Source organism: Erpetoichthys calabaricus, chromosome 3, assembly GCF_900747795.2.
Source record: "Erpetoichthys calabaricus chromosome 3, fErpCal1.3, whole genome shotgun sequence".
Taxonomy (NCBI): domain Eukaryota; kingdom Metazoa; phylum Chordata; class Cladistia; order Polypteriformes; family Polypteridae; genus Erpetoichthys; species Erpetoichthys calabaricus.
The window spans coordinates 79251753-79268675 of NC_041396.2; the positions used below are offsets into that span (position 1 = coordinate 79251753).

The 16923-nt window shown below is 35.3% G+C and overlaps 1 long non-coding RNA gene across 2 annotated transcripts in view; it reads right to left on the reverse strand.

Moving 5' to 3' along the window:
* The window catches only part of LOC114648128 (uncharacterized), a 37672-nt gene extending 23582 nt beyond the window's left edge, over positions 1-14090 (reverse strand). Inside the window, exons 1-2 of one of the 2 annotated variants that reach the window (XR_003715653.2) lie at positions 13805-14090; positions 13189-13305 (exon numbers count right to left, since the gene is read on the reverse strand). This is a non-coding gene — a long non-coding RNA (uncharacterized LOC114648128). The other variant, XR_007934429.1, reaches the window with a different exon arrangement.
* Between the last annotated feature and the right edge of the window lie 2833 nt (positions 14091-16923).

The window sequence follows — 16923 nt, forward strand, 5'->3', positions numbered from 1 at the left end:
AAGCTGAAATTGTTTCCAGTGGCTTTTGTTCAAAGAATCAATTTATGGGAATGAATTTTTAAACTAAAATATTTACTTTTAATTTTTTAAATTATTTGTAGGTTGATTAAATATACTTTTGTTACCTTAAATTGTTACTTATGCTGTTTTCATCAAAGCAAAATAGTTCAATGAGTGTGGACATAAAATGTAAGCATTTTTCTTCTCTTAAGAAAAATGATTTCTTACACTTTATTTTACTCTTAATTCTTGGGAACCCTGCACATAGCATATACTGTATCTAAGTTAGATTTTAACAGCTGAAACCCTTTAAATATATTTGTATACTTATCCTGCAGCATTCCTGTCCTATTTAAATAATCTTGACTCTTTTTTTTAGAATCTAAGATTGTCTTAAAGTAAGCAAAAGTGAGCCTGAATTGAAAAGAGATACATTTCCTCTGCTATATTTTTATATGTACTTTTTGGCATTTTTTGTGTGACAATTTCATCTTCTGTCTTCTAATGTCACATGCAGTCCATAGTTTGAATAATTTTGTAACATGCCTTGAAATGTGTTTGCTGTGAACTGCACTAATGTACGTCAAAAATGATACATGTGTGCCAGTGACGTACCACACATATCAGCTCACTGCAGCCTTTATCAGAAAAAAACTGGTATGGAAACTATGTAAAACATGTCAGTGGAAAGGGGGTCTCCTTCTTCTGATACATCTGTTTAAAGTGAAGGAATATATTCATTCCCTCAGGCATGCTACACAAATTCAGCAGTACAATCTGATGTGAAAACTGCTAGCTGCCCTATTGGATTGCCTTAGGCTTTTCGCATACTAGTAAATGTAATTCTAGCTCAGTTTAAATTATATAATTCAACATTTTAAAAGGAAGCAACATCTCACTGGCACATTTGCAAGCTAGAACAAGAAAAAAACAATAATTGTGCAAATATCCAAAAATTGGTCTATACTATACATACATATAGTAGGTTATATATTTCAAAAGTGCATATTGTAATTAAAACGTCTACTTTATCTCCATTTCTGAGCCCATTGTATAGATGTCTGTCTAAACATCAAGGAGCAGGAAGAAGTAGTAGATGGTGAGAGGTAACTGTCAAGTTGAAGAGCAAAAAAACAATTCTAATTTAAACTCTAGGCAATAACTATTCTTCATCTGATTTTATGTTTGCTTCTTAGAAGCATACTTTAATGTAACACTGTAAATTAAGTAAAAGTATTTTTAAGACCATGTGTGCTGCAATTCAATATTGTGGCATGATAACAATTAACATTTTATTTCTTGTATGCTGCTCTATTGCCACCCTTTAAATGACATTTTGTGACTTGAACTTACAGTATCTTCATGTTTTAATAGTTAGTGCCAATATGAACTTCTCATCTTGAGGTAATTAGTACATTAAGCATCTTGTTCACCCTTGCAGAAGCATAGTCACTTTTGTTTATTAGGCAAGGCTTCATTTGACTGATGTATCTTTTTTGTCTTTTACATCAAAATGACCCACCTAACTTCCTATGAGCAATAGAGACATGTATAAACAAGTGATGAATTTTTACTAATTAATGAAACAGTGAAATGTGGAAGAGGTTAATGTAGTCAGAGTGCCCATAGAGGATGCAATGAGCTTTACTCCTTTGTAGAGTTAATTACATTGGTGCTGAATACTCTGGACGGCAATCTGTGTCTAATATTATGTGAATATTAGGTCTGCTTCAGAGGGGTTGTTGTGGAGAGGGTCAGCAGTTTTAAATTTGTAGAAGTCACTATTATTGACAACCTGTAATGGGCACAATACATCTCAAGTATAATCAAGAAGGCTTGTCAGCACCATTACTTCTTTGGGTGTCTGGGCAAAGTCTGCACGTCTCCTTCTATGCTCACCATTTTTTTTAATTGGAGCACAGTTGAGTCTGTCCTCTATGGCTACATTAAATCCTGATGTTTTATTTATTCAGATCAGAAGTGAAAAGCACTACAGAGGCAGGAGAAGCTGTCTCAAAATACTGTTTACGTTCAACTCAGCATATATACAGTAACACTTGTTTCCTAAGAAAGGCAAACAGAATTATTTATGAGATTTTGTACATCCAGCACGGGCATTTTCCTCTTTCTCTGTTCAGGCAAACTGTACACTACTGTTAGTACTCACACCACATCTTTCAGGAGTATTTTTCCCACAGGTCATAAGGTTAGTACAGACAATTGCATGAATGCTTGTACATTATTTAATGCACTTGCTACTGCTTGAACTTTATTTAATGTATGGTGTTGCATTCACGGTTATTGGTATACTATTTGCTTGTTGTTAGTAGTGTACTCCTGTCAGTAGTCTGTGGGACTACATGCAAGTAAGACTAACAATATATTATGGATACTTGACAGCAATTTTGAACTTGAACTTAAACAATGCAGTTGTTGTGAATTTTTCCCTTTAGTTAGCTCAGCTTTCATCATTAATTCACTTTCTTCCTTGTTTCCTTGTTTTTGTTTGTAATACTTGGAGGCTGCATCCTCCCACCTACTGTCTCTCTACTTTGGCTTCAGCACAGCTACAGTCTTGTTGGCAGCAAGCAGCTCACCATCTGGCCACATTTGATGTCACAAGCATTAAGCCCAAGCTGTTGAATATTAGGGGGACAAGGTCTGCTCAGTTGTGCAAATAGCATTCTGCTCATCTTGGATGTGCTGTGCAGGGTGGCGGAGAGCCACTAGTCCCTTCTCTCTGACTGTATAGCTTCAGTCCTGCATTTTTTTCTTTGTGTCCTTCATTATCTGATTCAAATGGCATGTGTCAAGAAACAATGAGTTATTTTTGTTGCACTAAATATTGTCTTTAAAGTGGAGGTATAATTATTTTAATAATTGCACCTTTACATGCTGTATGGTATAAATTATGCTTAAATATGTAGCGGTTGCATGCTCAAACTTTAGGACAGAACTAGGAAGCATGTGATTTCAATATTTAACTAAATATCTTCATACATTACGAAGTCAAACAGCCTGTATTAAGTGTGGCAAGAAGCACAGTAATTGACATTAATACAGTTATATGAAAAAGTTTGGGAACCCCTCTTAATTCTTTGGATTTTTGTTTATCATTGGCTGACCTTTCAAAGTAGCAACTTCCTTTTAACATATGACATGCCTTATGGAAACAGTAGTATTTCTGCAGTGACATTAAGTTTATTGGATTAACAGAAAATATGCAATATTAGACAGGTGCATAAATTTGGGCACCCCAACAGAGATATTACATCAATGCTTAGTTGAGCCTCCTTTTGCAAATATAACAGCCTCTAGACACCTCCTATAGCCTTTGATGAGTGTCTGGTTTCTGGATGGAGGTATTTTGATCATTCTTCCATACAAAATCTCTCCAGTTCAGTTAAATTTGATGGCTGCCGAGCATGGACAGTCTGCTTCAAATCATCCCATAGATTTTCGATGATATTCAAGTCAGAGGACTGTGACGGCCATTCCAGAACATTGTACTTCTCCCTCTGCATGAATGCCTGTGTAGATTTTGAACTGTGTTTTGGGTCATTGTCTTGTTAGAATATCCAACCCCTGCATAACTTCAACTTTGTGACTGATGCTTGAACATTATCCTGAAGAATTTGGTAATATTGGGTTGAATTTATCTGACCCTCGACTTTAACAAGAACCCCAGTCCCTGAACTAGCCACTCAGCCCCACAGCATGATGGAACCTCCAGCAAATTTGACAGTAGGTAGCAGGTGTTTTTGTTGGAATGCGGTGTTCTTCATCCGCCATGCAAAGCGCTTTTTGTTGTGACCAAATAACTCAATTTTTGTCTCATCAGTCCAAAACACTTGGTTCCAAAATGAATCTGGCTTGTCTAAATGAGCAATTGCATACAACAAGCGACTCTCTTTGTGGCGTGAGTGCAGAATGGGCTTCTTTCTCATCACCCTGCCATACAGATTTTCTTTGTGCAGATTGTGCTGAATTGTAGAACGATGTACAGATACACCATCTGCAGCAAGGTAGCAAACCTACCATCTTGTAGGTTTTTGGAGGTGATCTATGGGTTGTCTGTAACCATTCTCACAATACTGCGTATATCCTGCTCTTGTATTTTTCTTGGCCTGCCAGACCTGGGTTTAACATCAACTGTGCCTGTGGCCTTCCATTTCCTGATTACATTCCTTACAGTTGAAACTGACAGTTTTAACCTCTGAGATAGCTTTCTGTAGCGTTCCTCTAAACTATGATACTGAACAATCTTTGTTTTAAGATATTTTGAGAGTTGCTTTGAGGATCTCATGCTGTCACTCTTCAGAGGAAAGTCAAAGGGAAGCACAACTTACAATTAACCACCTTAAATACCCTTTCTCATGATTGGACACACCTGTCTATGAAGTTCAATGCTTAACGAGCTAATCCAACCAATTTGGTGCTGCCAGTAATCAGTATTGAGCAGTTACATGCATTAAAATCAGCAAAATTATAAGGGGACCCAAATTTTTGCACAGCCAGTTTTTCTCATTTGATTTCATTTCATACAACTAAATACTGCTTCACTAAAATCTTTGTTCGGAAAACACCCCAGTACTCAGATGTTCCTTGGGAAATGAAAGACATACCACTGTTATCTTTTTTGTTGAAAGTAAATTATTATGCAGGCTGAGAGGGGTCCCCAAACTTTTTCATATGACTGTATGTGCACTAAAAATGGAAATCATATTCTGAAGGCCCAGTTTGAATACTTAGCAATTCAAATGTACAGAGTGATTGAAATATATTGTTAAAAAGCAAAGTATCACATATACATGTAGTATGTACCACATTTTAGAGATGCCGTTAATTTTTTCCCATTTTGTGGAGCTTGAAAGGGGTATGGATTGCTGTGTTAACCATGATGATATGCTACAAAAGATCTAGGATGTAATATTGAACTTGGAAGATTAAGAAAAGATTAAGGAAAAACTGTGAGTGTTCATTTTCAAATTGGTTTGGACACATGTCCGTATGATACCTCTGTAATGAGTAATATTTTTTTAAGTTTTCGGTTTTTTTTTTGTTTTTTTTTTCAGTAACACTGTAAAGTGTTAGTGATTAGGTACAAAGCATAAAATGTTAGGTGTTTAGTGGTGTTCTTTTGTAAAACTTTTTGATATGATTCTGCAGATGTATGCTCACACTTACTAGCATAGTGACAGTTGTATATTTTCGTTTTTATGTTTTATTTTTTTAAAGTATGGTAAGTATATGCTGATGGATGAGAATAACTTCAGTGTTGTTTATGAGAGCAGTAGGACAAACCTCTGCAAAATCAACCACTTTGTTCTTATCTTTTTTCATGTGCTTTCATTTCCTGATCCGTTTTAGCGCACTTTATCCACAAACAGCCCCTTTCCACTACTGTGCTTAGCCATTAGCACAACATAAAACTAGTTTTCAACTGCTTTCATAGTACTGGTTTAAAATAATCTCCTGTTTCTGGTTATGGGATGTACCTGAGGTAATTGCATTTGTAGCCAGAGGAAGAGAGGATATTTCTGGTACATAGTCATGTGACTAAAGTATAGCCCAGGAAATGAATACTGTAGACGTTTTCATTTTGTAATTTAATAATCTTCTACATTTACAGCTTTCCTGGATAAATAATTGTTAACAGTTCATTTTTTTGCTTATTTTATTGATTTTGTACTTTAGACAGTGGTAGGACATCAGATTTTGATAGCTTAGACTCTGTGGGTATTCACTGTCAGCTCCTGAGTCCAGAGCTGTTTGTGCTCATTCAAAGTATCACCCACTTCTAGCCATGCACCACTCTCATAAACACCCACTACTAACATCCCTACATCTGGTGGTAATATTGTGCTCTACAGAGATTTCACAGTTATCAAAACTGGAGGCATCTCACCTTATCCCATCTACAGAGAGCATGCAGTCAGGATGCACTCATCTATAACTGAATGACCACAGTAATTTTTTTTCTATTCACATCCTTCAAAATGTGTTCAATTAATACATTCACTTTAAACCCAACTCTTCCTCTTTAATATTTTCATCATCCAATCTAAAGGTTTTATGTATGATGCCTTTCAGTGCACAGGTACCACCAGCATTAGTGTAAAAACAAAGTCCATCAGAAACCCCACGAAGCTTTATACAAGCCATAGCTATCTACAGATAAGGCTCACTGTGATAATGGAAAGAGGTTAGTGTATTTTAGTCCATCATTGGAGATCTATGCTTTTACTCGTGAAAAGCTACAATTTATGTACCCAGACTGCTTCTTAGTTTCTGTTTTGTTTATTTATTTCAAGGTACAATTAAATTTTTTATACACTACATGGTAGGTGCGTCCAGAATACTATTTCAACTTTTGTCCTCTCCTGGTGAAGTTTAGTTAAAATGCTGGTGCATGCAGCACTGGCATATTTTTAGGGAGATGGCAATAGGAGTATTCAGTCCAGTTTATATCATGTTCATCATTTGCCAGAATTTGTTTTTATGTATTAGTAAATACTCTCATACATATTCTATTTAAAACAACAGTATAAGCCTATATTTTGATTTCAGATTTCTAATCTAGCAGCATTTTACTGAAACTATAGTACTAATGGTATTGGAAATAACTCCAGCATAAACATTTTTGGTATTGCCAGCAAATACCATCATGTTTATTTTCCTGAATTTTTTTTTTATTTCCTTATTTTTTTTTACTGAAGCTTTACAGATTTAAAATTTTGCTGTTTGCAAATATGCAGTGGGACTATTCATTTGTGTTACAGCATTCTCATACTACAATTTATTTTGATGTTTGTTTTGAAAGGAAAAAGCAAACAGGGGTCTGCTAGCAGGAAATACTAACATACTAATGTTTTCCTCTTGTTTGTATCAATCCACTAAGATCAAAGTAAAGTTATCAGTCTGAGATTACTAGCTCATAGACATATTTTTTTCCTGCATAATGCTTTTTTGCATTCTGAATGGTTCTTAAATGCTTTTAATGCTCTGTTTGTAATCATTTTTTGCTGAATATAATGAAAGTGATTGTAAAAGTATCAAATGTTATAATAATGTGACAAAAACATATGTATGTATAACTGTGTATTTTGCAAACTAATTAAGTGGTTACCTACTTTTTTATTAACTTCTTTCTTAGTCCTATAAAGACAGCAGATATTGCTACAAGCAGGTAGTGTAAACTAAGAGAATTCCCTTTGTTTTATAATGTTAGTGATATACTGTAAATCTGCTGTCTTCAGCTTAGAGCTTCGCACTTCCCCAAATAAAAGAATTAAATGCAATGGCGGAAAACAATAAAAATTCTGACATCAGTGTCGAAATAAGCATTAATACGAATACATTATAAGTACTTCTGAATATACTTCAACTTAAGCACTATTGTAAAGTACTACTCGGCAAGCTTTTCCTGTTGGAAATGATGAAATCATCTTGAAAAATTGTGCAACGTTTGAATTTTTCAAAAACCAAATCTCTCTGGCGGCCCCTTCTGAGGGAATTCTTTATATTGGGTATCTAATGTAAAATCAGGTCCTGCTTCTTAGGTTAACTTGAACACATGAGCTTGTATTACTAAAAAGAAATTTAAAAAGTGACAAAAGTATCAGAAAGATAATATGATCTATATAAAGAAATGCAAAAAGCTAGAGGAAGGAAATTTAAAAAGAAATGATTGCATTAAGGATCTGACCTTAAGGACCTTTTCAAAATATTGCAAAGTCAAGCAGTCGGCTATAAAAAAACTGAAAAGCCTAAGGAGGATTTACAAACGTAGTTTATACATTCTAAAATTTGTATTGGCATAAAATGCATTCTTTATTTTTTCCACACACTTTGAATATAGCTTACTAATATTACAGATCACTTCAACTCATTTTGCGCAATTTCAAATATCCATTATTTTAATAATGTTGTAAATCTGTTCAGTCATGCTTATGTTATGTAGTTTGAATTTTTTAACAGCTAAAAACATACTTGGTATTAGAGAAGTCAAGTTCTCAGTCACACTTCTCTAAAGCTATTTGTTTAGTGCCTTTTATAAAGCAATATTTAGTTTCTGATAAATAAAGTAGTTTGATAGAAGAATAATTTTAAATGATGTCCATTATTTACTTTATAAATATCAGTATTTGTATTTCCTGCGGTAATTTCATAATATTCCTCATATATCATACAGTTTTTAGTATTTATTATCAGTAGCAGATAAAAAAGAAATGTATACATTTAAAAGCAAAATATATACAATTGTAAAACATGTAAATCTTCTAAATATTAATTTGTATTATATTAAATACATAAACATCCTTACATATAACCAGTATAGTGTGTAATGTGATTTTTCTGACATAGTTATTGAAGAATTCATTAATGAATAACATATTTTAAAAATATGAATTAACAACGTTGCCAAATTTTCTATTTAATTTAAATATGTATGTTTTATACTTTTATATGACCATTAACTTTGTTTTCAAATTATCCGTGCACAAGTTTAAAATATTTTCGATGCATTATGTACCTTTGTACAAGCAAGGGCCCACTGCACAAGGGTAGTACTGTAATGTGATTTATGTAAAAGGTTAAGTACTGTATGTGCAGATGTTTTTCATATTTCATGACACATCTGAACTATTGTTTGACTTATTTAAACTCAATACTGTTTCAATCTAGGACATAAAGCAATACTTGGTGAAGAGGTAAAGTGAAATGTTCAGATATTAGCCTAATAGATTTAGAATTTAATTGCTTAATATTAAGTAAATTCTACCAACTGTAAATTCATATTGTAAAGCCCACTCACAAACACTCTAAGCCCTGTACGAAGTTGGTTTCTAGTTGTCATTTGACCAGAAATTGAGATGTTTGGGTATATGAGAAAAACATGTATACTCCACTTGGGCAGCAACTGGAAAGTAATATTAAAAAAAAAAATATGAACTTTTAATTTGTACCATTACCTAGAAGCATACTGTAGATTATTTAGCATGTTGAGGTTTGTTATTGAAAAATAAAAATTGAAAAAGTAAAACAAAATAGTGGCTTATTGTTAACCCTAAATTATTTTTTTTCTCTGAATTCAGTTTAATAATGTGCATTACAAAATGTACATGAGCACACAGAGCAAAGTGCTCAAATTATATAATTTAATTTTAGCAAATAAAATATTCAAACAAAACTTAACCTCTCAAACACAGACTTCTTATTCCCTAGCTTCTACCAGTAGTAAAGTCGTTTTTTTATGCCTGTACTGTAGCTCCACGTGCAAACACATAAGTGCTTTTTTCAAAATGTGCTTGTCGGTATGAGGGAAAATACAGTAAAATTTGTCTTTGCTGAATTAAAAGAAAAAAAATCCAAGTAGTTTCTGTACCTCGGTAAAATAGTACTGAGCTACCTTTCTTCTTTTGAAGCACAGCAAACATTTCTTACATTGATCCATGTTAACGACAAACGGCCCAACTTGCACACACAGCAACTGTACAACAGAAGTAACACTGCCATTGACCTTCGTTTGACTTGTGCTTGTGGTCTCCTGAGAGTTCAGCAGCCGATAGTCTAACTATTGTCCTGGCAGCCAGGAATGAACAGGGAGCAGTGAAAGGCATCCTGGACCTTGCTGTCGTGGACATAACTTTTGATATCTAATGTCAGTTACGCTTGTTATAGGCAGTCAGCTGGCCAGAATGGATTGAAAGCCTAATTCTAACTAGTTTTTTGGAAATTCAACATTCATTCAATGCAAAATAAATGATCAGTTTCTGGTGGACTGGATCTAGTTCATGTAGAAGAATTTTTTGGTATGTTCCAAGACTAAACTTTGCCACTATAGCTGCCCATAGGTACAATATAAAAATATGTAATATTTTAATGCTTTAAAACTGAATGGGAATTGATCTTTCATCCTTTTTATAGAACCCCCAAACCGGTTATGTTTTATGTTTTTCTCGTATCTAAAAATTAACTGCGCAAGTCAGTTGCTTAGAATCATTTTTAAGCCATGTTGCTTCATAGATCATGCATGAGAAAATGCATATAGATTCCAGAAACAGTATAAAATATTCTAAGCCTTTTTCGCAAATGTTTCATTTTCTATGGATTAATTTCTGTATTAAAATTTTGCTTGTCTTTGACTCATTCTTTTCTACCTTCCTTCATTTTATTAGCCACTCTCCATGTGCCTTTGTAAACGTAGCTATGGTTCAAGGTTTTTATTTGATGATCAGTCTTTTACTTTATTAGACGATAGCTGAGCTAAATATGCAACATTTTGACTATCTGAAGTTGCTTTCTTCTTCCATACCAAGGTTACTCAGGTCTAATCTGATTTAGTGGAAATCAAATTGTTGTAGTAAAAGTAGTTGAAGTATTGTCACATGTGCATAGTACAGTGAAATTGTTACTTGCATTTCTACCCATACAACAGATTACCACATTATAGTGCCATGGTAAATAAAAACATATTAAAATATGCATTTTCATTTTATTTAATAGAAAAAGACATACCTAATGTCTCCTTACCCTTAGGATTTTCCATAAAGGAAGGAGCAGTGTGGAAAACTCATTGCAAGGGTCAAACATAATAACATAATATTACAATTACAAATTGAAAGCAGCACCAACACCCCCACCCCCACCCCCCCATACACACACACACCAAATAGGCTGAACCATGATTGGTTGCCCTTGTCAGCGTCCTCAAAGAATTCTAGTCACCTTGATTCTATCTGCTTGTTTTCACTCTGTATGAATTTTAGTTGTTCCTATTGTGGAAACTAAGTATATATCTTCTAGCTTTCAGATGTGTAAAGTAATGTGAGTGCTGGACTTTTACCAGAATAACATATTACATTTTCTACATTTGTGGCCTGTATGTCTATTTTACATAGTTGAAATATTGCACTATAATTTAAAAAAATTACCTTTGCAAAAAGGAAGATCTAACTTTAAAAAATAGAGAATTAAAAACAATAAATAACTAAAATGCCCCAAGAGAATTTCTCTACATGAATGTCTGACTGTATGGAAGAAGTTTTGCTTAAGTTAATTTGTCTCCCAATGTTTTGTACTGCAGATATGAATAAACATATCAAGACAGAAATATAAAATGCAGTGGGTAAGGAAGAAGTATTTCCTGGTCAGCTTTCGAAACAATGCCTGCTGAGAGAAGTTTTTTCTTCATACAGCCTGCATGTTCAGCGTCTGCTTTATATAGAAATAGGACTTTGCACTTCGCAACCATGTCACTGTGGTTTTAGGTGAGCAGACAAGGCGGGATTGTAAGCACTACAAATGGAAAGCAAAGCTGCCTTGTTCACACAAAAACATGCAGCAGAGTTCATCTGAGGAGAGCCATCGCCAGAAGGAAGTACATGATAAATCTGAGTACAAAAAAACAAGTCATTGCCGTTCGGTCATTAAAACAGAAAAAAAACACACTCAGACTGCTGTTAGTGGAGGATTTGAGTTCCTGTGAAATGTGTGCACTTGCACACACACAGGACTGGCATTTCAAAAGGCAATGTTAAATTATTAACCCAGAATGGTTTGAGGGAGATTTCCCAGGCAAGAATAATTTCTGGAGCACCTGGAGTAGCACTTTTAGCACCTTTACCTTTAATTTAGTATTACTAAGTTTCACCAGAGAGATTAATTTTATGTTAAAATATAATTCAGCAACTAGACACAATGAAACCATTTTCACAATAATTTGAAGTTTACCTACTTACAAAAAGAAATCTTTTTCCACGTCAGGGTGGAGCATTGAGTTTTGTAAGCATAGTCTGGATGATCATATTTTATATTATTGCTTTAGTATTTGATTTTCAGATTTACTGTTCAAGTTATTCAGAATTAAATAAAAAAAACAAATTAGAAGAGCAATACCTATCAAGTTAGTATTTTACAGGGAAGCATGGCCAGGATAAAAATGTGTGTGTGCGTAGAACAACTTAAACTGTGAGCAGTGCTGTAAGAGTTTCCAGAAGAAGTTGTAAAAAAGTATTTTCACTTAAAGGAGTCTTTAGGAATAGTGGTGTGAGTCTTCAGAAACAGTATTTACAATACTGAACAGTTCTATTGCAAATTGCTTATATTGCTCTCTCACAAGAACATGCTTTTTGTGGTACTCAGATAAATGAAGCCATGGTTCCTGTGTTCTTTTTCATCTATGCCATTTTTTTCAGTGTGACTGCCCACAAGTTGTTCATTTTTAAAAAATAACAGTTGCTGTTTTTTGTACTAAACATGCATTTATATATATTCGTATAAGTGCATATATTTTACGTAGCTCGTTGTGAGGTTGAGAATGAAATAAATGTGCCATTTCTAAATACATGAAAAAAAAAACTTAAATGTATATACCTTTATTCGGACAACAGGCAGGATACTGGTAGGTGCATAAGAAGAAAGCTTATGATCGTGGTAGTAATATTTTTGACACTGTAGCAAAAATGATCACCACATGTTGTGAAAGGCAAGCGTACCCAGCACATGAAAGACACGAGGGAAAGGTTTCAACAGAGAAATGAGAATGTTTTATGCACGATGCTCAACAATGGCAATGTTTCTTGTATCTTAGGCTTTAACTGTCTAATCATATATTAACACACGCAATATCATGGTTCCATCGAAACTTAGAAAAGACAGCGTAAAATTAAATCTTTGAAAAATTATTTTGTGCGCGTCCATTTTGGCGCGCCAACCCTGCTTCATTTCCAGCATTTCTACACAGTATGGCGGCAGAGGTTTGATTGCTGTGTTCAGTTTAGACCATCTTTATGGCACACACGAAAAGATGCCAGTCTCTTACTTTACACATTTTTTCAAAGAAAACATACAAGACACAAACTTGTGCAAATCTTTCTTGTAGTAACCAATGATTTTTTTTCCTCATTGAAAATGTAAAATGTTTCTTGCACAAGTTCATGGCCCGATGCCTCTGCTAAAACGATGTGAAAAATGGCAAGCTTTCTTATATCGGAGAAGGGCTTCGATTGCATTAAGCACCTTTTCCAATGTTCACCGTCTCCGACCTGACAGGGGCCTACTCTTGGTAAAATGGCGTGGCACGCCGAGAACGACACAGGCTAAAAAAAATTTAGATATGACTACAACTAAAGCCCCAAAACACGATATCAGTATTGCTTAAGGAATATCAAAAGTATTAAATACCTGGAGGTGTGATGGGTATAAGGTGAGAGGGTGAGGATCTCAGGAGACTGAAGCCGAAAGGGTCATGGCGAAACTTGGGCGCGGACTGGAGAACACGTTGGTTTGCCCCGTGCTTCTCTGCAAAGGGAGAGAAAAGGCAGAGGGGTGCGCTCACAGTCAGTCACACTCAAACAGGGGATGTGGCTCCAGGCCCAGGCAGCTTTGCGGCCTCCGTTTTCTCTGTAAACTGTTTTCTTTCTGCAATCTCCCTGCCCACTTTGGCCTGGCTGCCAAGTGGGAGAGACCGAAACGAGGGAGGGAGGGAGGGAGGGAGAGAGGGAGGGAGGGAGCAAGAGGGAGAGAGAGAGAGAGAGAGACGGTTGGCACAGACACAGCCATTAAATAACACTGTCTCCTCTGCGCTGAATAGGCAATGTCAGGAAAGAGAGGGACAAGTCGCATCTTTCACATGTTAATTCTTTCAAGTAGCAAAACTTGTAGCAGTTGGACTCATATTTAAAAGACATATATAATACATTAAAGACACAGATCAAGGTTTATCTTCCCCCTTTTTAAGGACACTCTGTCTTCCAGAAAGCTTTGTCACAAGTGGGCACAGTAATAAAAAGATACTTACATGACTTGATGTACCAGCTGTGAGTTGCAGGGGTTTTTCGTCACAATTGCAGATGCTTCCATAAATAAAAAAGCAAGCATGAAAAAGACAAATGGAAACGTTTCTTGTGAGCATGCTTTGGAGTCTTTTGTCGGTAGTTGGCACGCATCCCAGGTATTGCATGCCTGACTTTTCTCGTCCCTGCTAACCATTTAACAGGTCTTTGACTATTATCCTTCGCCTGACTGAATTACACAAAATATATATACTGCATCCTTCAGATATGACTACCTTTCTGCTCCCCGCTACCCCATTTCAACACCCCAAAAAAAAAAAACGCCACATGATGAATACTAATGAGAGCATTAGTGCAGGCTCCTTCTAAGCGGCGTGATTTGATTTGAAAGCGTGTTTGCTGTGGCAACTAAAGGGCACCAATCACCATGCTCTTCCGCTTATGGTAAGAGATGCATGTTGGTGGTTTGCACAGAGTGAAACGTGGTGGAAGTTCCTTTGAAAAAGTGTAGATATTTAAAAAGCAGCCAGTCACCCAGTAAGTGGCTGAGTGGCAAATCTTTGCAGCGTGCCATAACCGCAGATGTGCATGTCTGCCAGAGATAGGAATACCAGAAACCTTGTGCACTTGGCAAGGCTATGGTATCCCGTGGCCTGGCCTGTCACAGTCTCACTTCTCTTCCTGTCTTCCTCTCTCAGGCATTGTCTTGGACAGCCACACAAGTGACGTCAATTCCTTTCGTTTTATATCTGTCTCTCTCTCTCTCTTTTTTAAGAAGCTAGCCTTCAGAAGAAGGCGCGATTTGACTTAACCCCTCCTCTTACAAAACACTTTCTTACATTAAAAAAAATTAAACACAAATCAGAAATGGGAGTAGAGAGGCGTGGTTTAACATTTTCTAGCTGTCTCTCTTCATGTTCAGTTTGAAAGCAGCAAGCCTGGCAGACTTTCAAAAAGCTCAAAGAGAGCAGGGCATGTTTCAAAGAAGCACGCTGAGCTCCACCCTAAGCATGCGTCTCCTGTTTCTACAGCTGTGCTGCACAGTGTCACAGAAAAGCCTCTTCCCACTCCTTTTCTAGCTGCTCCTCATGGTTTGGAACCACAGGCGACTTTTTACTACAGTATTTATCATATAGCCTTTAAGATAAAGCAAAAAGAATAACATTAAATTATATGCTGTATTGAATATTCTGTCTTGGCACAAAGAACAGTCTTTCATATAACACTTTGTTTTGGAGGATAAGTAAGAACAACCTGCTAATAACTTTCAAAGTGGAAAGTTTCTTTCCTTTAGAGAGCAGAATAAGCCCTTGCAAGTGAATACAACTTTTTCTTTTGCTCTGTCTACCAGTTGCATGCTTCTACCACTTTATTTGTCACCTGAACTACCTGTTTTCTGGCAAATTGGTGTGAGTGAAGGGGTTGGTAAGCTAGAATAATGAGCAATTGCAATACAGATGCAAAACATTTAGAGAGTGCATTGTAAAAAAAATGCTTATGGCACCCCTCTTAACACTTTCATACAACTAAAGCCCCAAAGTATAATATCAGGTTTGAGTAGGGAATTTTAAACCTATTAAATGTTTATGGTGAAAAGATCAGGATCTCGGGAGAATGAAGCCAGTGATAAAAACATTTGTAGTGCACTTATCAGGGTGTAGCATGTGAGTTGGCAATATGAACAAAACAAATTGTATACATTTACTTTATGCTTAGAAAAGGTAAGCTTCAAACAGATAATATGTAATTTATCTTCCTTTTCATTGGACTTGTACTGAGGAACAGGTTAAAAGGAAATAAACTGGGAGGTATTCAAGAAAAATATGTCATATAAAAGGAAAGTATTCCAACACTCAAATTAGATGAAAAGCCATGAGCACAGAGAATTGCATATAATGACCCTGCTTTCAACAGAACAGAAAAGATGATTGTCTTGAACTAAATACTGTAGTAATAAAGTACACACATATTTGCATTATTTAATTAAATATATAAAAAATTATAGTTATGTGATATGTGCAGATGATACTGTTTTATGGTACTCTATTGAAGATTAAAACATACAATTTTTGATTCTGTCTTGATAGTTCAGTTTATTATTAATTGATGATTCTGAATAGCTTTTTCTGCAGGTGAAAATTTCCTTGTGTTCCTAGACTTGGTTAAATATAACTCATATCTCATTTCTGTGGTGCCGAGACTAATGTGTTTATTTGACTAAAGGATTAGGTGGTAGAATTACTGGGAGGTTCAGAATTGACTGAATTTTGTCAATAAAAACAAACCATTTGCTTAAGGAAGTTTTAGTTAAAATGACATGGATGGTTTAGAAAGTGCTTCAATGGTAATTACTAGATACATTTTGAAAGTCTACCATCAACACAATGTAACAAGACCCCAAAAAAATGCTGTTTGAGTAAAAGTATCATATATTTTCTTTGGAGAAGTTTAAGACATTTTGGAGTGTACTGGTTTGTCATTTGACTTTTAATGCTTCTCTGGATTGCAGTACACATGTGAAGATCAAGTGGCTTGTCCAGAGTGACGTAACTATGAAGCTTTGCCTTCTCATGGTGAACTTGCTTAGAAATGTATTGACATGACTCAGGGTTGTGCATGCACTATCACTGTCTGCATTTAGATGTAAAGGAATCACACATCTAATCACATCTTTCTTATATCTTAGTACTTAAAGACAGAATGTTTCTAAAAACCCTGTATTCTGTAAGTGAATCCAGATATTCTTAATTGCATATACTGTAACAACTGTCTGTTTACATTTCAACAGATATTTTGCAGTTGAGTAATTTTTATAATAGGGTCTATGATTGCAGTTCTGGCTGGATAGTAATATTTGCCACATAGATGTGTTGTTTGACTCATTTGTTTACAAAAATTATCTACATTTTTGAAAACAAATACTCAGTCTAAAGTTTTGCTTTATTAAAACAAATTTTCCTTTTGATGTATTTATCCAACATTCAAAGGTGCAGCATAATTAGATCTACATAATTGGTACATGAACATTACTGTTTATGTCATAAATTATAGATAGAGTTGACATACTGATATTTTTGTCCTTAGTGCAAATCCAAAATTTATTTCTGCTTGAGCATCAAAGTGC